Raw genomic sequence first — 27,777 nt, 5'->3', positions numbered from 1 at the left:
TTGTGATGTTCTTCAAGATAACATATGCTATGAAGGCTTAGGGTCAGTTTACAGCTGAGGATTAACCTATTTTGTACACTGCAGGAGAAAACGACTTAGCATTTGAATGCTCAGAATGGTAAAATAAGGCCCTTCCATAACTTAACATTGCTTGCTTACATTTCAACACTGTAGGGATGTCCTGGACACAACTATGATTTTGAAGAAGAAATGAATTCTTATTTCCATGCAGCAATAATCAGGTACTACTTGCAAATAACTAGGAGAAAAACCCTTCAAACTGCTTTTTTTTTTTTTTAAAAATCTAGACACCCCAGTGGAAGTTACAATCATCCATATGATTAATGACTACCCTAACTACCTGGTATTAACTAAGTTCATTCTATTTTGCTACTATCAGAACGATGAAGGAAATAATGATTTTTACCCAGACTGATAATTAACAGAGCATGCCTTTTGTGTTATTTTTTTAAATTGAACTACTTTTCCACTTCAAATGAATATCCACAATCTACTTTTGGGGACTGGGGTGCTGGGGGCAGTGTCAGTACATGCATGAACACAGGCGGTTAAGAGTTCTTAAAAACAGAAGGCACGCTACTTAACATTTTCTTCTTTTTCTCCCAAAGAGCTAACATTTGATATTAACATAGGCAAAGTAAATCTCTGCATATACATGTTCCAATAAAGTCCAAAGAGCTCAAAAAGCGAATGCTGGGGAAAAAAGACTTCATATTTATATATTTATATCTATCTATCTATCTATCTATCTATCTATCTATCCGTCCATCCATACACACACACACACACAGATTTCCCCCAGTTTATTTCAGGTAACTGATAAGCAACAAAGACCAACTTTCAACAAAGTCATTTGAAGACCTGTGGGTGGCAGGGAAAAACATAAAACTATCCACTAGTTTGCTTAATTTGGAAAATAATTTCATCAGTAGATATTTGTGAAGGATAGTTTACACTTGGGTTGTTGGTACTACGGAGGGAGAAACTGGGGAGGAGAATCCAAAGTGTCAAGAGAATTCTCTCAGCTGGATGAGAGCCCCAGCTTCAACCTTCTACTCATTTCCACTCTCACAGCCCTCCATCAATCAGTTAAGACAAAACAACTCTCACAGGTTCTTAAATACAAGAAACAGACATGATTCTTTTTCAGCGCCTCTCACTTTAATTGTTTGAAAAACCAAAAACAACAAAAAGCACAGCCCACCAGATAAAAGGAACTAAATCACATTTCCTAGCCTAATTTTTTTCCTATACAACAGAATAACTGAACCTTAATTTAACTTCTCCCCTAGTCTCCCCCCTATAAAATAGGCCCTCTTAAGGTCATTCTATTACAATAAATCAAAGAAATAATTTCATATTAAAGAACTAAGCAGATTATCACCATGAAGCTTCAGATTTACAAATGGCTACGACTAGGGATGATCTAAGACATAGACATGGCCAACAAGCACATGAGAAAATGCTCCGCATCACTGGCCATCAGGGAAACACAAATGCTGAAATGAGAACTGCAAATTTGGGACACATTTTTCACCCTTTCATGCGTATATGCAAGTTTCTGTTAAAGCAAGGAAGTTGGAAATCCTTCACAAGGCAAATTTTTAATAGACTGAAGCATATGACATAGTTTGTTTCTACTTAATGATCAACTGGTGGCATGAAAAAAAAAAAAGAATACAGCATCTAGAGTTTATCATCTTTCCATTAGGGAATGAGCCAGCCCTGAGAAAGCCTCGCTCACTGAACACCAGGGAGCAAACCAGTGTCCAGGCAGCTAGCAGGATGGTGATTAAGGACAAGGCAACCACAAATATGAGGCAGGGCTGTTCAACTTCAGACAACCCTCATGTTCTGAGACCTACTTCAAAACAATGAAGTTTTGCCCTCTTGCAAATAAGTTAGTCTGCTAACTGGTTAGCCACCAGTATTTTGAAAACATTCTTCCGGAAGTAAAGTCAATACTGAACTTGTGATAGCATCTGCTAGAAAGGTTTAAAGCATGATCAATCTTCCTCCTGTAATTAATGTCTCAAGGACCAAGCTTCGTATGTTTAAAAGAGAATGTTTCAAAAAGAGTGGGAAATATTAAAGTCCTGAGCACTTAGTGTGCAAATCTCAAAGTCAGTTCTGGTGAGTCCAATATAAAACAATCTCCTAAGCAATGATCTTTTTACAGGTCTTGCTTCCGATAAATGTACGTATGTCACATATTGACTAGTAGATGAAAACTGCCAAACTATATAATACAGTCCAAAGGTCAAAAAATGTTGAAATCAAGAAACAACACAGGTACAAAACAGTAGGGATGACTCTATTATATATACATATATTTGAGTGGGTACATATTCATAGAAAAATTAGCAATATATGCACCAAATATTAATGCTAGCTATTGTTACATGGTAGGATAACACTCATGTGGAAATGAAGAAACAAAACAAGCAAGCAAAGGTGGGGGTAAGGGGAGAGACAAACAAGTCAACACTCTTAAGTCTAGAGAACACACTGATGGTTACCAGAGAGAGGGGAGTGGGGGGTTGGGGGAAATAGGTGATGGGGATTCAGGAGGGCACTTGTAATGATGAGCACTGGGTGATGTATGGAATTTTGAATCACTATATTGTACACCTGAAACTAATACAACTCTAATGTTAACTGGAATTTAAATATAAAAATAAAGTTACAAAAAGAGACTAAGGAGACATGATAACTAAATGTAATGTAAGAGCCTGCTTATGCTAAATACATAAGGTATTCTGGCCCAAATTACATACACCATTATGCTACACCCATTGTCTTTACCAAAGCTCAAAGACATAGTCTAGTTTCAGTGCCAACAAAAATAATCCTAACTCTAGAATTATCTCACCACCCATTTTGTTATATAAACTCTCCCCTGTAATTAATATCTTTATACACATACACATTTAATATTACCATTAGTATAGTTATATATATATATATATATAAACAGTGTATGTAAAAATAACAAGTACCTAACCTACGATGTAAGTACTAGGTTTCACTTGGGATGGGAAAATAAACTAGATGTATATAAATTCCACTCTTTACTTATAAAGTCGTACACTTTCAGAGCCAAAAAATAGAGTTTAAAATGGGTGTCGTTAACTTGTTTCTAAAAGGAAACTCTTCTCCCTCTCTCCCCTCCGAATGACCACAGGAGCTATAATAGGTTCTACTTTCTAGAACATTAGGAAAGCATCTTATGTGCTTCCCTATATGGTAGAATTAAGAATTTCTTCCTAAGACATAGACATGGCCAACAAGCACATGAGAAAATGCTCCACATCACTGGCCATCAGGGAAATACAAATAAAAACCACAATGAGATACCACCTCACACCAGTGAGAATGGTGAACATTAACAAGACAAGAAACAACAAATGCTAAAGAGGATGTGGAGAAAGGGGAACCCTCTTGCACTGTTGGTGGGAATGTGAACTGGTGCAGCCACTCTGGAAAACTGTGTGGAGGTTCCTCAAAGAGTTAAAAATAGATCTGCCCTACGACCCAGCAATTGTACTGCTGGGGATTTACCCCAAAGATTCAGATGCAGTGAAGTGCCGGAACACCTGTACCCCAATGTTTATAGCAGCAATGTCCACGATAGCCAAACTGTGGAAGGAGCCTTGGTGTCCACTGAAAGATGAATGGATAAAGATGATGTGGTTTATGTATACAATGGAATACTACTCAGCCATTAGAAACGACAAATACCCACCATTTGCTTTGACGTGGATGGAACTGGAGGGTATTATGCTGAGTGAAATAAGTCAATCGGAGAAGGACAAACATTATATGGTCTCATTTGGGGAATATAAAAATTAATGGAAGGGAATAAAGGGAAAGGAGAGAAAATGAGTGAAAATATCAGTGAGGGTGACAAAACATGAGAGACACCTAACTCTGGGAAACAAACAAGCGGTAGTGGAAAGGGAGGTGGGTGGGGGGTTGGGGTGACTGGGTGATGGGCACTTGGTGGGATGGGCACTGGGTGTTATGCTAAATGTTGGCAAATTGAACTCCAATAAAAAAAAATTTCTTCCTAATCTGTATTGATCAGTTTTACTCTTAAGATGAGTAATTATGAGGATATCAGAAAACAGGGACACCTGGCTGGCTCAGTCAAAAGAGCAACTCCATGCTGGGTATAGAGATTACTTAAAAAAAAAAAAAACTTAAAGAAAAAGAATATTAGAAAACAGCAAAAAAGTACACTACTGCTGTTTTTTCTGTTACCCAGGATTAAATTAAAAACAGCATCAAGAGGGAAAAAACACATTTTCTTTTTTTTAAAAAAGATTTTATTTATTTATTTATGACAGACACAGAAAGAGGCAAAGGCACAGGCAGAGGGAGAAGCAGGATCCATGCAGGGAGCCCAATGTGGGACTCGATCCTAGGACTCTCCGGGATCATGCCCTGAGCCAAAGGCAGATGCTCAACCGCTGAGCCACCCAGGTGTCCCCACATTTTCTTTTAAAGTTCTCAAGTCACAAACATCAATATATCCTACTTGTAAGGTCTGCTTAAGGTATAGCTTTGCTATTATGAAACAATCACTGGGTGGAAGAAAGTTTTAACAGATGAATATTGCTGCCACACTGGTAATTCTTGATTTGGGACCAACAATCTTAGGGCACTGATTTTTTTAAGATTTTATTTATTTATTCATGAGAGACACAGAGAGAGGTATAGACATAAGCAGAGGGAGAAGCAGGCTTCCTGCAGTGAGCCTGACATGGGACTCAATCCTAGGACCCTGGTATATCACAACCTGAGCCAAAGGCAGACACTAACACTGAGCCACACAGGTGCCCATAGGACACTGAGTTTTAAACATTTTGGCCAAATAGTTTGCATCATATCAAATACTGGACTTACCAAATTGTCTTCTTTCCAAATTTACTCAAAAAACACATTAATATGTGGATGATTCTGAAATTATAGGGCTTTTATTATAATACTAAAGACCTGAACAAAAATCAAACAAGTGCTTGTTACTTTGAGTAATCCTCACCAGAAAGTACCCTGTGTAACTACCAAAACTTTCCAAAATTCAGGTATTCTTTGCCAAAAGTTAATTTTGTTTTTAAAAACAATAAAAGCATGAGTCTTAATAAATGCACAGAAAGGCCCGAGTCATAAACATTAAGCTCTCATGGAGCAATGATTTTAGGAGAAAAAACAAACTAGCGCTTACCCCTAAAGTTGAGATTAATAAACTGCTCGAGAAAGGAAAAATATATTTTGAGAAGCACAGACTCCCAGAGCTAAAACTGTTTTGATGGTTCTTGAAGTATCCAGGCCCACCAGTTCCCTGCAGTGCTACTGTTAATATTACATTCCCGCTTTCATTTACCAGGAATGTTTTATTTACTACAATGGCAATGCGTGGAAGTTCCATCAAAAGTAGTGCCAATTAAGAATCAAGAAATTAAAAAAAAAAAAAAGAATCAAGAAATTAGTGTTGCCAAATATATACAAAAAGGCACTTTATATACTATTGACAGAAGTGTAAATTGGTCCAAGCCTCCTAGAAAGCAATTTGGCAATATGCATCAAGAGTTCTTATGTCATACCTCCCAGCCCAGTAATTCCATTTTCTACTTCTAGAATATCCTAAGAAACAAAGCAGCGTGCGCGCGCACGCACACACACACACACACACACACACAGAGATAAGAGTCATCACTGTTACAAAGAGAACAGAAGACATAGAACTAATTTCAAATGCCCAAATGGAGACTGGTAAAATAACGATGCATCCGTATGATCAAATGCTACACCGTCATCAAATGCAGCAATGTCAAAGAATATTCAAGGATGCAAGAAAATGTTCAAGATGCGCACAGCTTAATTGGCTGAAGAGGTAACTTAAAGAATATCAACTTCTTCAAATATATGCAGGCTATAAGCTGAAATGGGTAGCCTTTAGGTTGTAGAATTACTGGTAATTTTTAATTTTATCCTTCTATTTTTCCTATGCTTCCTAAAGCTGATGCAGTGACCATCAATTAATAATTAAGTAGAAAATACAGCACGAGGCTTTCAGTTCATTCTAGTGTGTGTTTGTGTGTGTTGATAAGTGACAATGAACATCACCCCTAAGGCTTTCAACACTACTTAAGTGACAAAGTGACACTGTAAAAGAATCCAAAAGTTGACTTTACCTGCACTATGTAAAGATCAGACACTTCTATTTCTAAATTAGACTCAAAGTAAAAGAAACTTCTTTTGCTAATGCAATATAATCTCCAAAGCAAAATAAAACAGTTTTTTTTCTTGCTATAACTTCAATGTTAAAGGTTTCCTAAAACTAACAATTGTCTTTGCTGTCTCCTCTGCCAAAATGTGACTAAGAAAAATTGACTACTATTGGAAACTGAATAGATGATATCAAAAAGCTGGACAATCATGAGGGGTTCTACACAGATTAAAATACAAATAATTTATTTAAAGCCTGGAGTTCCACTCACCCGATTACAACAAACAGGAACTCAAATGCCAGATGATATCTGCCTAAGATTTAATAGGCACCTCATCGGTCATACTCACCAATGCTTCTGTCCCACAAGGAAAAAGACCAGAATCAGCAACCCGGGGCGGGGGGTGGGAATCAAGGCCTTCCTTCAGAAAGAGTATCACAAGCAAAAGGCACCTAATGGGTATCATCTCTCTGCCTTCCACCCAGGTGGTAAGAAGGATTTTAAAGGGAGTGCATTTCAGAAGTAAATTCTCCATCAATATCCACTTGTTTACAACCTCAACTTTGGGACCAATGACTCTGAACTTCAGAGCATATCATCTTACCTAAGACTAAGAGTGTCTTGCTTCAGACATTCCAATCAACTGTGATATCACATTACAAATGTGTACTAACTTCAGAAAGGAGTGGGCAGGAAAGGTTGATTCATTTCTTTCCCTCCAAGTTTTCATTTCAAAATGCTTCGGGTAACAGTAAAGTATCATTAAGTAATCTACTTCCTGTAAATTCCAGACAGCTATGAGCGTGTCCTGTAATAACCTTGAAAGGGCCCAGCAGCACAGAGTTCACAGTACTAAAAATTACTGAAAGAATACAGCTGATTTCATGCGATTCCACTGCAACATACAATAATACATCCACTTGAAAATCAATTTTTTAACTCCAAAGTGAAGGGAAATCCATCTGTGGGTGCTGGTTAATTCAGCTGGGTTGAGCCAGTGCTTCGGAAGCTAAGCTCACAAATTTGATTCCTGTATGAACTGGTTAAAATGACAGTGATTACACTTGCCAGTTAGACAAAGTCTGTCCCCTGGTTTACCTTTTGGCCTGGTGTAATTATTGTCAAAGTCTCCATCCCTTTTTTGGCAAAACATCTCTAGTGAGGACTCCAGTAATAACCCTAACTCTAGTCCCACAAGAGAACAAGGCACGAACGTATGGCTGGCTACATTGGCAAATCCAACCTTCACCCTGGTGAGAAACATTAACTCTTGACTGAATCCACTGTCATATACAAATGGGCAAGTAAATGAAAGTACCAGCTTTGTGTCATTAAACATACATACAGATACACACACACACACACAATTCTTTATTCCAAGTGTTTCAACAATGCAAAATATGACAATTTTAGTTTACGTACAACTGAGTCTTCATAATCCAACTTCTAAAATCTAGATTAAAACCATAATTGAGGGGTATCTGGGTGGCTCAGTAGGTTAAACATCAGACTCTTGGTTTTGGCTCAGGTCATGATCTCACCAGTTGTGAGATGCAGCCCAGTGTTGGGCTCCGCACCTAACAGTGAGTCTGCTTAAAGATTTTCTCCCTCTATCCCTACCCCCACTCACACACACTCTCTCTCTAAAATAAATAAACTTTAAAAAGCCTTAACTGATAAATTCAAATTGAGGTCAATTCCTCATCTTACAAAACACATTTATACATTTTAAGTACATAAAAGGATAAATCAGATCCCCTGTAAGAAAAGATCTCCATTACAGGCTCTCAATTTATAAAACTTTTAAAGACTATTATTCTGTTTAAAAAGTTGTATTTACTGGATGCCTCGATGGCTCAGGAGTTGAGCATCTACCTTTGGCTCAGGGCGTGACCCTGGAATCCTGGGATCGAGTCCCACATCGGGCTCCCTGCATGGAGCCCGCTTCTCCCTCTGCCTATATCTCTGCTTGCCTGCCTGCCTGTCTCTCTCTCTGTCTCTCATGAACAAATGAATAAAAATCTTTTTAAAAAAATTTAAAAAAATAAAAAGTTGTGTTTACCCAGGGTGCCTGGGTGGCTCAGTTGTTAAGCAACCAATTCTTGATTTCGGCTCAGGTCATGAGACTGAGCCCCGAGTGAGGCTCCATGCTTAGTGAAGAGTCTGCTTGAGATTCTCTCTCCCTCTCTCTCTCTCTGCCTCCCCTTACCCTCTCCACTTGCATGCACGCACCCTCTCTAAATAAATAGTTTTTAAAAAGTTGTGTTTACCTTTTAACTAATTTAAAAGTCAGAGAAACAGATAATTGCCAAATTAACTTTAGCAATCAGGGAAAAACTCCAGTTTTGCAGGGAATACATATTACTCATTTTTTAACAAAAAAAAATATACAACTATAACTTCCCATCTATGATGTTTCTGGAAAATACGGGTTAGCAACCTTAGAGTTGCAGATCAAATGAAGCATTTGATTTCCAATCAATGACAAAAGACCAAAGGAAACTGCAGAGTTTCTTGGGCTACCCCAGATGCTGTAAGCTTAAGGAGTTTTTTACATATTTATTAGCTTTAGCTCTTGGAATAGTCTGTGCCTAGGACAGCCTAACATTCAGTTTGCTAAGAAAAACTGTTTAACTTGGCCAATCTGAAGAAAAGACCACAGATTAACCAGATAAGGCTAAAGAAACAGACAATGAAGCTCCAATATAACACAGTGCCCTGCTGAGAGGCAGTTGGCCGTGGTAGTTAGGAGCCAAAATGCTGGAGCCAGATGGCCTAGGTCCAGCTCTTGGCTATGCCCCTTACCAGCACTGGGTGACCTCAGGCAAGTTATTTACCCTCTTTACCTCATTTGCCACAATTCTAAAATGGAGGGAATACTATTACTCCTGTTGTGAGGACTTTTGTGAAGCTTCAGTGGAGCTGATCTCCTGGCTCTAGCCATTATAAACTTCTTTTAGTTTCTCAAAAGCACCAAGCTTAATCTCTCACCTCTGGGTCTAGCACATGCTATTCCTTCTGCCAAGAACATTCTCTTCTCCCTTTCCCTGGCTTCCTTTAGGTCTTAAAGTTAAAATGACACTTCTAAAGAGCCTTCCTTGACCTCCCCCACGTTAGAGCAGGTGCCTCCACTTTTTGCTCTGTGAGCACCCATGTAGCACAGCACTTAAACTTGTTCAGGTTCCTGCTCCCTTGCTGGGCCAGTGGGCTCCTTAAAGGCAGAGGCCATGTCTATCTGGGTTCCTGCTCTACTCCCCAGAACCTAGCACAGTACAGAGACACTGTAGGTGCTTACCCAACAGGTTTGAAGTGAATTAACCAGTCATACTAAGCAGAAAGGAAGCCAAAGAGTGATTTCCAAGTTAAATCTTTCACTCTTAGGTAGACGTGTATGCCTCCTCCCATCTGAGCTATATAAACATGTTTCCCTCTCACACAGTGGAGAAACTTGAAATTAAACAAGTGCCATATTCTGACAGAATACAAACTCGATGCCCTTTTTGGATAGGAACCACGACTTCATAAACAGAGCAAATAACTGTTTGGTGTGTTACTTATTATTTCATGTCTCGTATTCCAAAGCCTTTATTTAAATAAGGATTATCACAGCAAATTACATGGCTAGTGTAGCTCCCTGAGTATTATCAGCTGGGGTAAATGAAACCCATAAGTGCCCTGGCATAGGTGAAGGGAAGAAAAGGAGAGACCATGAACATAGAAATTCATAAAAGAAAGAGGGGAAAAAATGAAAGAATTTGATATGTTGGAGAGTGGTAAAGCATCATTAGCTGCTCCTCTATAAGGTACCACTGGGTGGCACCAGTGTCCCTGGCTATCCAATACAGATATGGAACTAGGAGACCAAGCCATCGGGTGATCTTACATATAGCTTGAGTTAAAAGTTCAGAAGTCTATTTTCCTTATACAGATGGGCAGATGCAATTCACTGGAGTTCAAGTTTTCGGCATATGTTATTAACACGGGCATAGGTCTTAAGGATCCTGTTTATCAGCAACACCTGGAAGGGGAGTTTGTCAACATTTTTGCCTGACAAAATGTTTGTGTTAGCTAACCATTCTAAATGCCAAGATACGCAGTACAGTGAGAGGCCAGGGATTCTCAACGGAATGAGAATGGTGAGGAAAGGGATCAGAATAATCTAGAAGGCTTTTTCAAACTATTAGGATGACCTATACAAAATTGCCAATAGTCAAAATCCTGTTACATGCCAGAAAACAGCAATTTCAAATGGTCCAACCTAATATACAGGTATTTGGAATCACAGGCTTAATGAGCCACTGTTACTGAGAAAAATTCTTCTCAGGTTTATGGGGGGAGGCGGTTTGAGAACACATGCATAGTTTGGTCTTAAGTTATGAAGAATTAACTAAGTTCAGGAATGGAATCAACAAAATGTCTTAAGGGAACAGATTAATCTATATTAAAAATATCAGACAATGGAAGATGTACATGTAAAAAATGCTCTATTAAGTGTATAAAAAATCAAATTATAAAACAGTATATAAAACACATTTTGTGACCTGTCTTTTAGGGAAATCCAAAGGTTTATTTGGAGGGGGAATGGATTTCTATTCTCTACAGAAAAAAAAATGTGGAAGGATATGTATTAAAAATATCAGTAGCTGGCTCCGTTTAGGGGAATTATCCATACTTTGTCTTTTTTTATCTTTTTGTCTTTTCTGAAATAAACACGTATAGGGGCACCTGGGTGTTTCAGTTGATTAAGCATCTGCCTTTGGCTCAAGTCATGATCTCATGGTCCTGGGATCAAGCCCCAAGTCGGGCTCTTTGCTGGGCGGGGAGCCTGCTTCTCCCTCTCCCTCTGCCTGTCACTCCCCCTGCTTGTGCTTGCTCTCTTGCTTGCTCGCTCTGTCTCTGTGTCAAATAAATAAATAAGTAAGTAAAAAAAGAAAGAAACATGTATAACAATTTTGCATTCTGGAACAGAAAAAAAAAGACTGGTAGAAAACCTTGAGAAATCAAAATAAATTTTATGGTTTAAACCATAAACCATAAGTATAGTTTTAGTACTATACTGTTACATAAAATGTTAACATTAAATGGGACCTGGGAAAAGATGTACAGGATGTAAGAGCTATCTTTACAAATTTGCTGCAAATCTAAAATTATTACAAAATGAAGCATTTATTTTGCAAAATAAGCCATATTAAGATCACATCTGAAAACTCTAGAACAAGGAATATATTTGGTTAAAAAGAGCCCTACATATAAATGAGAACATGCTGAAATAAAACAACTTTGACAGGAAGTTCCTGTGCCCTCTAGCATGACAACAGAAAGGTGTAAAGACTGTCATATAATATGGCCTCCCCTAAATGTAAAAGTGATGTCACCCTATTGGGCATAGAAGCAGGAAACAAATGGTTAAGTCTCTCTTCTTTTTGGTTTTATATCATCATTGCTGGGGCAGCCCCGGTGGCTCAGCGGTTTAGCGCAGCCTTCAGCCCAGGGCGTGATCCTGGAGACCCGGGATCGAGTCCCACATTGGGCTCCCTGCATGGAGCCTGCCTCTCCGCTTCTCTCTCCTCTCTGTGTATTCTCATGAATAAATAAATAAAATCTTAAAAAAATATCATCATTGCTGAAGACTCACCACCATACTAACATTTCTATTTGAAGAAAGGAATTAAAAATAAGTACAGCCCGTAACAACTCATTTCCTTTGTCATATATTTTAAAACCTAGCCTCCCAAATCCTGGGCCATTACAGGTGTGTGTGCATGCATTTGTTCAAAAAATATTCAGTGAGCACATACTATGCCCTGTCTTTGTGGAGCTTACTATTCAGTAAATAATATTTAAGTGGACTAACACAAAGAACAGACATATAGGTAGAATAGGAAAGGAGGGTCACCCATGAGGCAGCCCTCAACCCTATAATAACAGCCCAACCAGACAAGTATATACTTTTTTAAAAGCTACAAACAACAGCTACCCTCTGAGATTACCCATTTATATACCTGTTACTGCTTAGGTCTTAGTTGGCTTGTCTAAAATGTACTTTTTAAAAACTTCCTTCAAATACTTAGGCAAAGTCTCCAAAGCCAAAGAATGAAAGTGAGTCTCTAAAAAACAATAAAGTACTAGTGCAGAGCTGGAAGACAAACCCAGAGCGAAAATATCACAATTAATTTCACCTGCAGACCACTAGCCAGGTATTACAAGTAGCATTGCCTTTGGGTTACACCACTACCATGGCAAGCATAAATTTGGAATATGCTAGTTCCATTGCAGAACATACCCAACAGAGGTGGGTTTTTTAAGATGTATCTATTCATGAGAGACACATAGAGAGAGGGGCAGAGACATAGGCAGAAGGAGAAGCAGGCTCCTCGCAGGGAGCCGGATGCAGGACTTGATCCCTGATCCTGGGATCACACCCTGAGCCAAAGGCAGACGCTCAACCCCTGAGCCACCCAGGTGCCTCTCCAACAGAGCTTTTATTAATTAGAGGTTTTGTTACTTCAGTATTTAAAATGCCTCAACATAAGACAGTTTTGCACAGGATGAGACCCACAAAAAGAATTTCAAAAAATTGATTCAAAGAGAAGCACCAGAGCACTAGAAACTTCCAAGCAGAGCTGGAGTCTTCTTCCCACAGCCATGAACCACTGCTGTTTAAGGGAGGAGGAGTAAGCACCATACAAAGGTCAGCCAAGAAACTTGCTACAATGTCAACACTGTGCTATTTACTACTAGCAGATATTGCCCATGTATCCCCGAAGCACTGAACTTCTGCAGCTACGGCAATGTAATTTGCCTAGAAGATGCCCCTTTGCAATTATTTCTGTCAACGTTCAATCTAAAATATATCACCTTTAAAGTAGGTTACAAAAAAAAATAAAGTAGGTTGCAATTCAATCCTCCTTGAAGCATCTGCAACCAGGTGAGGAGCAGTAAAAGGTTAAGAAGGCGCTTTGATTTTAGAGGTATATGGGATAATCTGCTTCTTACTCTTCCTCAAAAGCAAAACCAAGGCGAATCCAGTGGAAGGTTTTAAAGCCAAAATTCTCTGTTTACTTACTATACATCTTCAGGACTGATGGTTATGGGGCAGTGGTTTACCGGCCAGATTTTTAAAGAATTAGAAAAGGTATTATCAAAACATTTCAAACATCTCCATCCTAGGGTTCCCAGGACTGCTGTGCCAGCGAGTAGAAGAGAGGGGCACTGAGGGTCAGTGCCTGGTACCAAGCCCAGGCAACGTCCTGATCTTTCAGCAGCAATTGGGCAGCACCGGTAAAGGCAAGAGAAAAAAAATGATTTTAAAGGTCTAGCAATAGCAGGACACAGCCCCAGACTTGGCCAAGTACCAAACTCAACACAAATTCCCACAGTTTAGATGACCATCCCACAGAACAATTTTATGCAAGCCAAATATGTAACTGTGCTACTTTGAAACATCACTGCTTTTTTTTCACACCAGAGGTGGAGGTCAGCATCAGAAGCAACAAATCTAAGAAGCAATTTTGCATCCTAAGCAAATTTTGAATTGCTCTATGCAATGCAAAAACTTTTTCTCATGATCTCATGACAAAATGTTGTAACATCTAGAAGAGAAGGTACACAGAAAGTTACTGCAGTGTTACATTAGCTTGGAGGGGTACAAAGTTAGAGAAATTAACTCTAGGTTGAAAAACAGTTCTTTCAACCAAAATTACCTGCTTCAGAAAGAGTTGCCTATGCATGGTGACAGATGGTGACTAGACATCGTGGTGATCATTTTGCAATGCATATAAATGTTGAATCACTATGTTGTACACTTGAAACTAATATAATGTTGTCAGCTATACTTCAATAGAAAAACAAAAGCAACAAAATAAAGGATAAGTCTTTGGTTAATTACCCATTCAATAAAAATGAGTTGCTTCCATCTCAAGATCAGTAAAGCAACACATGTTATGTAACAATCCTACCTTTGAAAAAGATAAGAGTTTTGACTCAGTTTTGCAGATGTCCACTGGAGACTGCGGATATCACTGAATTAAACACGGCAGGGCTTCTCTCTCTCTCTCTCTCTCTCTATATATATATATATATATATATATACACACACATATATATACATATATATACACACACACACACATATATATATATTCTTAGCTTATATATATTATAAGCAATTGGGCAGCACCGGTAAAGTATATATATAGTATACTATATATATATATATATATATTCTTAGCTTAAGGAACCTCATAGGCTACATTCTGTTGTTAAAATATGTCTTTATAGCACAAACTGGAGGTGAGATTCCAGGTTTTCAAACTTTAAGGTATGTTCTGGGTACAGATGGTACAGATCATATATTCACTGCCACCTCCTACTCCTTTGGTAATGCCCCAGTATAGCATCCACTTCCTCTTTCCTGCCTGTTGTGCCTTAAGCAACACATCCCTTCAATCAAAGGCAGAGAGGGAGGTGATCAGTCTTCCTCATTTGAGAACAAGATGGTACGCAAGCACTTTCTCCCTAAGAGATTTGAAAACCTGCCATCTTTAGGGTTAGAGGCTTTCTGAGAACAAGATCAACCGAGAGTTGTGTGAGAGACAGCTCTCTCATTTCACCAAATGTTATCACTGCAACAACCGTAGGTCAATCTCACTCCACACAAAAGTTTCAGGTTAGCAAAGAACCAGGATGTAAATGCAGGCCACCGGTGAGAGGCAACAGGGACTGGGGAGCTATCTGGGCACTGATCCATGTTCTTTCCACCGTGGCGCCCTGGCCACGCACTTAGGCTTATGGCAGATCCAGGGTAGGCCCCACCCAGCTAGGATTCCAGACAGCGAGCAGGACTGGTGCAAGTGTCATTCTAAACCCAGTGAATATTCTGTACGCCTGGGGTCAAGGATCATCCCCCATTCACTTCTACTCATGTGGTCCCAAAATACATGCCGTGAGAGTGAGGTGGGGGAACTCCATTTCAAAACAGGAATAAAAACAACAGCAGGGGGTTCGAGAGGGTTTCCATTTTGCAGCTGTCTCTTCTCCAACTACTTTTTTTGGGGGGGGCGGGGGGAAGAAGTCTTCTCCAACTACTTTAAGGGATACCACCTGTAAAGAATAAATTCTCTGGTAGTTCCCAAAGAAAACAACTAACCTACAAACATTTTAATACTCAACAATCTGTCAGTGGTCAAGCGAACATTAAAATTAATGTAAATATGTATATAAATTAAAAATCTGCTTCCACATAAAACTCCTGGCCTTTATACTTGACACTAATGACAAAACCTAGGAATCCAAAAATTTCTGGGGGAGAATTTGAGTTGAGCAGACGTCTGCCTTCAGCTCAGGGCGTGATCCCGGGGTCCTGGGATCGAGTTCCCCATTGGGCTCGCCATGGGGAGCCTGCTTCTCCTTCTGCCTATGTCTCTGCCTCTCTTATGAATAAATAAAATATTTTAAAAATGTGTAATTTAACTGTATTTGAATGAATATGTTAATGATTACATTTCTATTTGGGGAAATAAACACCACATAGCTTCCCTTCTGTGGATTGCTATAATTCACCAACAATGAGTCTAAACTCTACTCCTTTTCTAGTTTCCTGATTATGGAAATGACTTACTTCACAGAAACTCTAACCTACTCTTATAAGGCACTGCCTAGCCACCAAGGGAATCCCAAATATTTTACCAAAGATTTTAAGCCAAACTAGACCAATCTTTTAATTGGCCAAATCCTAAAGGCTTCTGTGGTTCTAGGTATAAGAATGCCATTTTCCCGGGCCTGCTTTTCTCTTTCCTGCTCTATTTTGCCTGAAACACATTCATCTGACCATTCTTTATAGCTAGCTCTGTCCAGTTTGACCCCTCAGTCAAGTTATGATTTTTCAACTATTGTTTTAAGCAACTTCTCGGTATCTTCGGTGGTCATGTGGAACATAGTGTCTTTTACTTGGCTTTATCCCATGAGATATTAGTGCTGCTTCTGTCTTCTTTGGTTTTCAAAGCCACAACTGAATTTTAAGTTCATTCACCAAGTTCCTGTTTCCTGTCTGAGGGAAATGCTCAGCTTTCAGTTCATCTGCGAAGCAGAAACTAACATATCATGAACAGAGTGAATGAACACCATCTCAACGGTAGCAGCTCTGCTCATTTCTACAGATTTTCTTTGACGACTCATCACTCAGGTACCTCCAGGGAGAGGTCCTTCGAAAACCCTATCATTTTACTGTATTAAAATCCTTTAACCACATATGGAAGGCAATAAACAGAATCCCTAAAAGAAAACAGGTGTTTCACCAGCATTCCACTGCATTAACTTCACAACCACTAGAATCTACCAGTAATGTTTTCAATGCTTCCTCAGTAAATCTCACATGCCCTTCTCACTAATCAAGTGGGAAATACAGAACCTCTATCCTGACTCCTCTGTAAAATCTGCTGCCTTGACAGAACCCATGAGAGAAAAATCCTCATGCTGCAAAATCAGCTCCCAATAACCTAAGGTGCACAGCTTTGGAGAAAATGAATGATGTATCAATTACCGTAGCAAAAAACACAAGCAGCTACAATGGGTCTTCACATTCACACCATTGTCTGCAAAGTAGACTCTTCTTTTGGTACTCTACTGAATTTATTAAAAATGGTTACAGTATCAAAATGTATTCAGTGTAACATAAAGTAAGGTAAAATTTTCACCTCCAAGTTCACAGCATAAACCCAGAAGAGGTTATAATGAACCTTCAGTGGATGTGCTTAATAAATGCTTTGTAGACAGGATCGTGGCTGGCTCAGTTGGAAGAGCATGCAACTCTTGATATCTCCAGGTTGTGAGTTCAAACCCCATGTTGGGTGTAGAGATTACTTTAATAAATTTTTAAAAATGCTTCTAGAAGACATGAGAGAGCAGAATGCACACATACTTGCCCAAATCAAATTTGATCCTCCAACACAGTTCTAATATTCAATTTTATATACTACAGATGAAGATACCATAGACAAAGAGCCATGTGGCTATAACCTAGATTTTCTTCACTTTTAGAACTTGTAAAATCATACAATTATGCTCACACCTTTACCAAAAATTAGAACAGTTGGTTGTTCTCTGAATCAAAGCAACTGTTCAAGTTCAGCTTTAAAACCCTTATTAAAACCAAACTCCTTGGGGCGCTTGGGTGGTCCAGTCAGTTAAGCATCCAACTCTTGATTTTGGCTCAGGCCATGAACTCAGGGTTGGGAGACTGAACCCTGTTTTGGGCTTCGGGCTCCATGCTGGGTATAGAGCCTGCTTAAGAGTCAGTCTCTCCCCCTATCTCTGTGCCTGCCCCGCATCCCTCAGTCCTCCTCTAAAAGAAACAAACACAAAAAACCTAATTCAAAACAGATTGCTAATGACATTTTGATATATTGCACTTATACATCATTACTAGTAACTACAATTTAAAGAACGTGCTCATTGTTAAATTCAAAACAGACCTGAACTGGTTCACCATTGAGAATTTTTAAATTCCTTCGTTATTTACTTTTGGTGGCCATGACTTTTCTTTTTTGTAAGATTACAGTTTGCCCTAGAAACCAGTTATTTTAACTAGAACACTGTATTTACATGGCAGTGTGTTTCCTTTCCCACCAGGAGGTCTTTTTCACTTATTCAGTTACCAATCCTGAAAGATGCCCCAATATAATGCCAAGTTGAAGGAAGCAAGTTACAAATCGATATAAACAAAAAGAACCCATTTTTGTAGAATGATACATGTTTGCACTTGTGCATATGTGTATATGCAAATGCTCATACATGTGTAAACAAACATATATACCCAAAAGTTGGCAACAGATCTCTCTGGGTATGGAATTACAATGCCCTTATACTTCTTTATACTTATATTTTTAGTGTAGAAAATCTAAGAAATACAAATAGTACTTTAACAAAGAGAGAAATTACCAAAAAAAAAAAAAAATACCCAAGCACTCACTAAACGAAGGCACTACATTTCTAGCAGTGTGTCATCATGTAATTCATAATATCAGGATCGTATTATAAATATCCTCCAGTGTGTTAATGTTTCATACTATTAATCTGTATAATTACTGTCAAAATAGCAATCACATATTTAGAAACTCACCATGGATCTGTACTGGGTAAAACAACACTCTCTTCCCCCCAGAGATAACTACGCGTGGTGTGTATCAATTAGACCTTTTTGTATTATCCATACATACAGTAAGGTTCTGCCGTTGTTTTTAGGTTAAGTGGAATCATGGGATGTGGTCAGTATGGATTCCCTCCTCTCTCAACAGTGTACTTTAGAACTCCTATGTCAGTTTGTCTAGGTCAATCTGAGGGTTTCTTTAATAGCCCTATGGTATGCCATAGAACAGCATATTATTATTTAAATCATTCCCGTATTGATGGACATTCAGGTTGCTGTGAAGTTTTCACTGTTATGACCAGTTTCACTTTAGTGAAGCCTTATAGGTATCTTTATACATGCACAGATATTTCCCTAGTTTCTGAATAGGTTTCCTGGGTCAAAATATATGTACATTTTAAAATGAGAGGATTTGAGTATTTTTTATCAAGAAGCTATACAATCTGCACTCACAGTAACAGGGTATGATAGTACCCATTTCTTTGCTAAAAGTGGATATTATATTTAGTGTAGCCAATTATTTGGTGAAAAATGGTTTTTATTTCCCAGATTACTATAGGGAACTTGAGCATCTCTTCTCTTATTCATCATTTTTCTTTTCTGGGAAATGCCAATTCACAACCCTCTGCTACTTTCTCTAATGTGTGCCTTTTTCTTATTGATGTGTAGCAGCTCTTTATATATCATGGATATTATATATAGTAGAAGCCTTTTTCATAAAAGGCATAAGATTTATGCGATCTGAAGAAAAAAAACAGAGTATATAGTAGATAATGTTATTTGGAACAGTTGATTAATTGAAAAGGTCAATTAAGGTAAACAATCATAAAAAGCATTCACATGACAAACGTTTCATTTTACCTTCATTTCATCAGTGGACAATGTGCACATGTTCTTCAAACTTCTGATAGAGGACCAAGAGACCAAGACCTTTAACTCCAGGCCCACTGATTGTGAAGAAATTTGAGCTGAACTCTTAGAAGATGTAGGACTAAGACACTAAGCACTATAAGTGAAGAAAACTTTAGATTTTTATTCTTATTTGTACAAATCTTTTATCATCTTACCCACACCTACCTGGACAGTAGTCACTTGCTTTCATCAACTCCAAGACACTCGATTTGTTTTAATTACTTGAATGTAACTATCACCCAGTTCAACAATTATTCACATGTGCTAATTTTAAATTTTTATATCTCTATGCATTCCGCAACTCCTCCCCGTCCCCATAAAATTTGAAGTAAATCCCAGACAATGTGTCATTTCATCTGAAAATTTTTATAGGTTAAGTACCAAAAGCATCTGTTCTAATGGTGGGTCCCCAAGCATACTAGCATACTGGAGACCAACCTACTAATAGCAAATGTTTAGTGCAGTTTATTTCACAAAGGAAACAAAGAATATCATGTAATATAGTGAGCCAGTTAAAGTTTCTACTGCATAGGTAAATGGTATTTTCCCCTAGTCTGTCACTTCCATTTTAACTCTGCTATGGTGGTCTTATGCCTCCTAGAAGTTCTTTAAATATATACCTAAATATTTAAAATACACCCTTAATTTCTTTTTGTATATGATGGGAGGCAGGGTCTATTTTTTCCTCATTGTAGAGCCAACTGTCCCAATTCAATTTCCATTTTTTTAAGATTTTATTTATTTATTCAGGAGATACACACAGAGAGAGAGAGAGAGGCAGAGACACAGGCAGAGGGAGAAGCAGGCTCCATGCAGGAAGCCCAATGTGGGACTCAATTCCAGGACTCCAGAATCATGCCCTGAGCCAAAGGCAAACGCTCAACCACTGAGCCACCTAGGCATCCCCTCAATTTCCATTTTCAACATCACCCATAGGACATTTAAGAAAACTGAAGTGTCAACTTTGAACTAACAAAACAAAGCTATGCAAACAAAACAGTAAACCAAAAGTCTAATTGCAGCTTCATAAGGCTTAGACTACTATGTATTTAGAGTTTGGAGAATAGTGTTGGGAGCAGGAGCAATAACACTGCCGTATCTGGCTCTATCATTAGCACTCTAGCTTACAATTAGGATCTCCGAAGGACATCACAAATGCGTAGACCACTTTCTGAATCTCACCAGTTGCCATACCTGAAAATTTACATCATGCTGAAATAGCCCACACTTAACAAAATCAACTTTCCAACCCTCCGTCCATTCCTTAATGCTGTTCCTAGACCACAGCGCCTTGCAGACTTAGTAAACAAAATGAATATTCTCTTCTGAACCACAATTTCCCATGGAAATATAACTAAAAGGTCCTAAAAGTCAAGGTAAAGTTTGTTAAATTTCCTTTATAACACAGAGACTCAATAATTTATGAGGTTGCTTTATCTCTGGGTAAACTCTCTCTGTCAAGAATCAAGAGTAAATAGGCTTTTGGAGCCATACATTCTCTGTTTTAACTCTAATAATGTATTTTGAATGCAGCCACACAAAAACAGGTGGTGGGCAGTTTAGAAACCAGCAGTATTTTGCCAGCCCTTGCCTTATACCGATGATTGATCTTCATCAAACAGGAATCCACTACCCTAGCTGTACACTTATTTGAGCAAATGTGGTGACACTGAAGGGACAGGTAATCATTTCAGTACCATCTTACAGAAATGAATATTCTCAAAATTAATCACTAACCTTTTCCTGTAAGTTCTTCTCATAAAAGGAACACATCCATTTTTCAAAATATAAAATTTTAAGTCCCCTCAAAGCTAATGCTTATTTTTAAAGAAAATGAACACTAAGTACTATAAAAGGAAAACATACAGTTTAGATGTACAAATTCAAGTCTTTTATTCATTATTCTGGTAATCGACACGGAGTGTAAATAGCCTAGTAAATTAAATACAGTCATGATTCATGAGCTCACTACTCGAAACAGAGAAGGAACTTTTAAAGTACATTTAAAATGAGAACACAAATTTGTTCTCTGGATCACTTACCAAAAACCTGATTTAAAAAAACTATACAGTTTTGCAAAAATAGTTTAAATTTAGAAAGTGAAACCAAAAATCTCCTTGGCACATCGTAGCTACTTAATTTTAAAATATTAACATTTCACAGCCTGGTAAGGCAGAAATTATATTTTTAAGGCACAAAAGATGGCAGCCATTTTAATATAGTGAGAGCACATGTGAGTACGTATTCACACTCAGCCATCAAGGCCATTTGTTCACAGAATACATTTGAGCTCCAGGATTGTTGAAAAAACTGTTCAACTGCTTACAGAAATATTGAATTTTATACAGAATAGCAAGGAATAAAATTAAATAACAAAGGCATATAAGACCTCTTGAGAGCAAAAAGACTTTTTGTTCTTTGAAACTCCCTATGAAGAGGATGAAGATAAGCTACAGACTAGAACATATTTGCAAACCACATACCTAACAAAGGACTAGTATTTAGAATATATAAAGAAGTCTCAGAACAGAAAAAAAAAATCTAACTAGAAAATGGACAAAATACATGAACTTACATGTCACTTACGGAGACATAGAGATGACAAGTCATTGATATCAATAGACACCAATCAGAATGGTTAAAACAGAAAATAGTAACAACAGCAAATGCTGGCAAGGGTGAAGAGCATTCATACATCGCTGGTGGAATGTAAAATGGTACCAGCGCTCTGGAAAACAGTTTGGCAGTTGCTTTTAAAATGAAACATGCAACTACCTTACAACCAGTATATCATCCCAGAGAAATGGAAATTTATGTTCACACAAAAATCAGTACACAATCGTTCATAGGAGCTTTATTTATAATTGGTTCAGAACAAAAAACAGGAAACGACAGATGTCCTTCAATCAGTAAATGCTGAAACAAACTGGGGTAGGTCCACACTATGGAATAGGATTCAGCAATGAAAAGGAACTAACTGGATACAAGATATTCTCCCCACAAGAATTTCCAGGGACCTCCCCTGAGTGAAAAAAAAAAAAAAGCCCATATAAAAAAATTACATAATGTAGGGTTCCATCTATATAGCTTTCTTGAAATGATGAAATTATAGACTTGGAAAACAGATTAGCAGCTGCCTGGGGTCAGCAAGGGAGGGAGACAGCTGTGGCTATAAAAGGGCAACACCAGGGATCTTAGTGGTGATGCAACTGTATCTTCACCCTGGAGGTGGTTACATGAATTTATGCATGTGATAACACTGCACAGAACTAAATACACAAACGCAAATGAGTGCATGTAAAATTGGTGATCTCTGAATCAGGTGGATGGATTGTATCTATTTCCATTTCTTTATTGTGATATTATACCACAGCTATGCAGATGTCACCACTGGGGAAAATTAGATAAAGGGTATTGTTTCTTAGAAGTGGAGGAGATCTATAGCTACCTCAAGGGCAGCCCCAGTGGCGCAGCAGTTTGGCGCCACCTGCAGCCTGGGGCGTGATCCTGGAGACCGGGGATTGGGTCCCACATAGGGCTCCCTGCATGGAGCCTGCTGCTCCCTCTGCCTGTGTTTCTGCCTCTCTCTCTGTGTCTCTCATGAATAAGTAAATAAAATCTTTAAAAAATATATATAGCTACCTCAAAATGAAGAGTTAAAAGACAAATAGAGTATAGAACACCAGCCAGTGATAAGAATGGAAAAATAAAGCTCTTATTTTTGCTACCATCTCAGGGATTGAAAGTCAAGGAAGGGGGAGAAAAAGTAATGCCAGGAAAAGAAGCTATAGGCTACAATTAATATAATCATATAATTAATTAATACAAAATATATATATATATATCTTCACAACTCCCGCCAGAACCATCCCAGACTATAAAGTCATAAGATGGTTTTCTTAACTATTGTATCCTGGTGGCCTGGCACAAAATAAGTGACAGCTGAAGGAATGAGATAAATTCAATGAGTGATACAATGAATGAATGGGATGCCAGCATATTCTTTAAAATTCCTAGTCAATTACAGTTACAAGGCAGTAGGCGGTATGTACACAATCACTTTCCAACTTCTAAAAGCCATGAACGTTAAGAAAAAAAAAAGTGTGGTATGCACACATTTCACTTGCAAGCAGAAGCTAACAATACCTGACTTTGTTAAATGCTTCCCGATTTACAGACTTCCACATATCATCTTCACTCATTGGATAAGGATGAATTAAGAATTATGCACACATATGTTAGAATAAGTATATGCAGATCTTTGAGGAAAACATTCTAAACAAGCAGTAAAACTAAGGACTTATGGCAGAGCGTTAATGCAATTTATATCATATTATCACATAACAGATTCATTATGTAATTTTTTTCAGTATAAGAACAAAGAATTCAAATTAGGGGGCTTATGGCTCAGTCTGCCAATCATCACAATGCTTTGACAGATGCAAAAATGAAGAGAGGTTAAGTGACTTGTTCAGGGTCATACAATTCACTACAGCTGGATCCAGAGCCTCTCCAGGGTCCCATTTCTCCTTTTACTGAATTGGGCAAGACTCTCCTTTCTCCTCCACCCATCCCACCGCTACCTGAAACCCAAACAAAAATGTTCATCTGAATCACTTGTTTTAATAGGGTTTTCAGGGAGGGGGAAAGCTTTTAATTGTTGCATTACACCTTCCCATGAACTTTTAGGTGTCAAATTTCTTCCCACATCAGAACAAATGGTACTTTATTCTATGGTGCAAGTATACTAACGGTCTGATGTTTCATCCTCCACCTAAATGGTGGAGATGGTGTTAATTCCAACAGGAGACTTATATGTCTTGCACTTTAATGGCTCCAATTGAAAAAGCTATTTTACAATTCAAGGAAGAAGGTATTATGCCATAAAAAGCTTGACCGATATGTTTGATGATGGTCCTGTAATTGAATCTCCACTTGCACGCAGCCTATGTATGAAGGATAGTAAAAACTGTTAAGAGGCAAAATCCAAGGAAAACTAAAGTGACCAGCAACTACCAGGAAATGGGGCTTTAATTAGGTTAAACCTCCATTATGCAGTAATATGGGACTGAGCATGAATTTGTCAAGTCCTAGAATCAAAACACTAGAGAAACCTTATTGTGCTCCAGTCTAACATCCTCATTTTAGTAGATGAACTGAGGCTTCGGTTAAGCCATTTACCAATAAAGCAGACTGCTTGCTCTTTCAAAGAGATTCATTTTTCAAATGCCATTTTGCCCTTATTCTGCATCTCACCGTCGTTTCTGGGAGCGATGGCTGATTATTTTTAAGGTGAGACGCTAGAGCAAAACCCACTTCAAGAGGGTGGAAAAATGCCTTTGAAGGAGGAGATGCTGAAGTGCGGAGGAGAAATGACGTCCTATTTAAAATATGTAACCCCTTAATGGGGGTTAGGCAATGAATCATATTCTCCTCGATTTTTCTCTGTGCTATAGACATCGGCCGCAATTCTTTCTGTAGGGTACTCAAAGGAGAGGAAGAGGAAGTGATTAAAGCTAATGCTAAATATACAGCGTTCATGAGGACAGGGATGTAGATAGAAAAAAAAACAGGAAGAAATATGAGCGTGCTTCTGCTAGAATTCAGCCGTGTTCCAACATACCTAAAGATACGGAAGCTAAAGGGAGATCAGAAGCCAGGGCATCCCTCAAATCCGAAGGGCGGATGCTGCTAAGGCCAGATAGGTTCCCTAGCCCTCGGAGCCAGAGCAACGCAGCGGGGACAAGATGGTGTTGAAGTCTAGAGGCGCCCTAAAGGTCGTTTGGAGGTCTGGCAAGTACTTGAGGTGCTCTTTCGGAAAGGATCAGGGCAAAGCACCGGAGCCCTGTCGGGAGGATGCTTCTGGCCCTCGCAGGGTGGGGAGCGGTGGGCGGCAGGAAGAGAGGCAGGCCGGGTTCTCAAGGCCCCTGGACCTCTGCGGAGAAGATGCAGAGACCCTAGGAAATCTTTCCGGGCCCCGTGACTGGGGTTGGGGCGGGGAGGAGGCGGGCCGATAGTTCGGCCCGGCTCCAGAAAAAAGCGAGCGTATTCCGGGAACTGGGACATCCCCTCCACCTCACCGGCAGGGCTCAGGTGTGGGACAGTAGGGCGGCCAGAGCTCGGGTGCTAATTACGACGGGGGGTCAGCAGCGAGGGCTACTCACCCGAGACGCGGCCCGCGGTGTCTTCGCAGCCGGCCGGCGCCTGGCACTCGGGAAGCCCACGGAAGAGCCGCGTGCCCGCTAGCGCTGGCTGGGACGAGAGGGGCGCGCCGCGGAGGCCGGAGAAAAAGCCGCAGCGGCGCGCGCGTACCCGGACAGCCGGCTGAGGCAGGACGAGGCGCCGCGGCGCGAGCCCGGAAAAGACGCGCCCGGAGGGGCGGGCGGAGCGGGGGCGCGCGGTGGTGTGGCTGAGCCGGCCGAATCGCGGGCGGCCGACGTCTCGGCCCACCCACGCTCCCGCCTCCGCTCGCTCCGGACGTCAGCCGCGGAGGCGGGGCCCAGCGGGCTTCCCAAGGCGAGGGGAGGGGCGCTGCCGGCTCCCCGAGTCGGCTAACGGCTCCTTGCTGGCTCGCCGCAGCCTCGCGCTCCGGCTTCCGAGCCGCTGGGCGGGCGGGCCAGCCGCGTTATCTACTGCGTTTTCGGAAGGGCCCAGCAACTATCTGATTACAGCGAGGCTTGGAGCGCGCCCACGCCCGCACCTGTGCTCGCTTCCTAGGACTCAGCCCCGGGAGGAAAGTTCCCCTCGGGTCATCTTCCAGCTGCCCTTTAGAGATACTCATCTCTGGACTGCTGCTCTTTCTGCAGACGAAGATCCTGTTCTTTGATTAAAGGCATCCTGCTCCTCCAAGCCGGAGCTACTGCCTCCTTTCCTTTAACCTCGCCTCTCGCCGCGTTAAAAGACCCCCGCCCCACCCGCTCCCTCCCGCTTGTGTTTCACTGGCTGCCTTTTCTTTCCACCGCGGTGACATGGCCAAAGACCCACAATTGATAAGGAGAAGTCACTGCAGCACGATGACATTTTCCTGGCCATGATCGTAGCCTAGGGGCAAGTCCTACAAAGACCGTTCCCAAGAGATTTGAGAAATTGCTGTTAAAAGTTAAGATTCTGGTGACCTGTCTCTGGACTGCCAAACGGATAGACCACAATTGTAAATGAGCCGCGACAAACTGCCAAGAATTTATCACCAGAAGAAGTAAAACACCGACGTTCTTCCAAGTTCCCTGATGCATAATGGAGGACTAACTTCCTCTTCCTGCTGGTGGTGGACATTTCATTTCTCCTGCTGTTTTCCATCTTCCCATAGAAGTACACGTGTCTGTCACCCCTCCAGATTATAGACGAGAGTCATTCTTAAGCTTTATTATGCATCCAGAGCATCTGGGGTGCTTGTTAAAATATGGGTGACTGCAAGATTCCAAACAGCCTCCAGATACCATGATTAGGATCTGAGTGGGGCTGAAAAATTTGATTTTTAAATAAACATCCCAGGTGACACTATGCGTGGTCAGGGGCCCACAATTAGAGAGCATAGTGCTACAGACAGCTCTTGAGTGTTACTTACTCTGAACTGGGATTACTTAGCCAATTTACAACAGGCTCACCCACTTACATATAATATATCTACAAATGTTACTATAGCACTCATGAACTTCCTTTTTCGAGATTGACCTAGAAAGTTCGGGACTTCAAACAACAAGTTCGTCGTGTTTATTTTATGAGATCTTGTTGTAATACTAGAAATAAGTAATCATTTGTCAGATATATAATTCACTGGGTACCTGCAGGGTACAGAACACTGTCATCCACCGCAGTGTTAACACAAATAAAATTGGAGGAATGATCATCCCGGCCCTCAACAAATTTACTGTTTAGTCAGGGAATTAAAACACAGACTCGGGACAGACCCCGTGTAGCATGTAAGTCAATCTGTTGGACCAGGAAGCACTTGTCATTAGAGAGTACTTTTGTCAGGGGGCCCCCCTCCCTGGGGTGGCTCAGCCTGTTAAGCCTCCCACTCGATTTCAGATCAGGTCCTGATCTCAGGGTCATGATATAGAGCCTGTTGATGGCCCCTGGGCTTGGAGTCTACTTGAGGATTCTCTCTCAGTCCCCTCTCCCTCTCTAAATGAATGGATGAATAAATAAATGGTACTTTTGTCCATCTCTACCAAATCTGTCATTTAGCCCAGACCTCTTCAACTACGTAATCTCCTTAGCTTAGTGAAGTTGTTCCAACTTTACAAGGTATAAAGAGCCCAAAGCTTTCAGCTTTTATTGGTATGTATGACTCTGTATACTATGCACATACATATATATATGTACTAATGACATAGACTGAGTTATCAGACCCAGAAACTACTTCAGTTGTTTAAAATCTTTATCACTTAAGTTATTCATTAACGCAGATGGTCCTGGCTACCTTAATCATATACTCCATCTCCCCTTTGCTCTATAGTTAACCAC

At 39.9% G+C, this 27,777-nt stretch overlaps 1 protein-coding gene across 4 annotated transcripts in view; it reads right to left on the bottom strand.

The window, feature by feature from the left end:
- Positions 1-25,690, bottom strand: part of ACSL4 (acyl-CoA synthetase long chain family member 4) — a 79,380-nt gene extending 53,690 nt beyond the window's left edge. Inside the window, exon 1 of one of the 4 annotated variants that reach the window (XM_072816353.1) lies at positions 25,476-25,690. The gene's annotated coding sequence lies outside the window, so the exon portion shown is untranslated. The remainder of the gene's footprint in view (positions 1-25,475) is intronic. The other 3 variants (XM_072816352.1, XM_072816351.1, XM_072816355.1) reach the window with 3 other exon arrangements.
- Positions 25,691-27,777: the final 2,087 nt, after the last annotated feature.

This window comes from Canis lupus, chromosome X, assembly GCF_048164855.1.
Source record: "Canis lupus baileyi chromosome X, mCanLup2.hap1, whole genome shotgun sequence".
NCBI lineage: Eukaryota > Metazoa > Chordata > Mammalia > Carnivora > Canidae > Canis > Canis lupus.
This window is presented reverse-complemented; position numbering and strand designations above follow the sequence as displayed.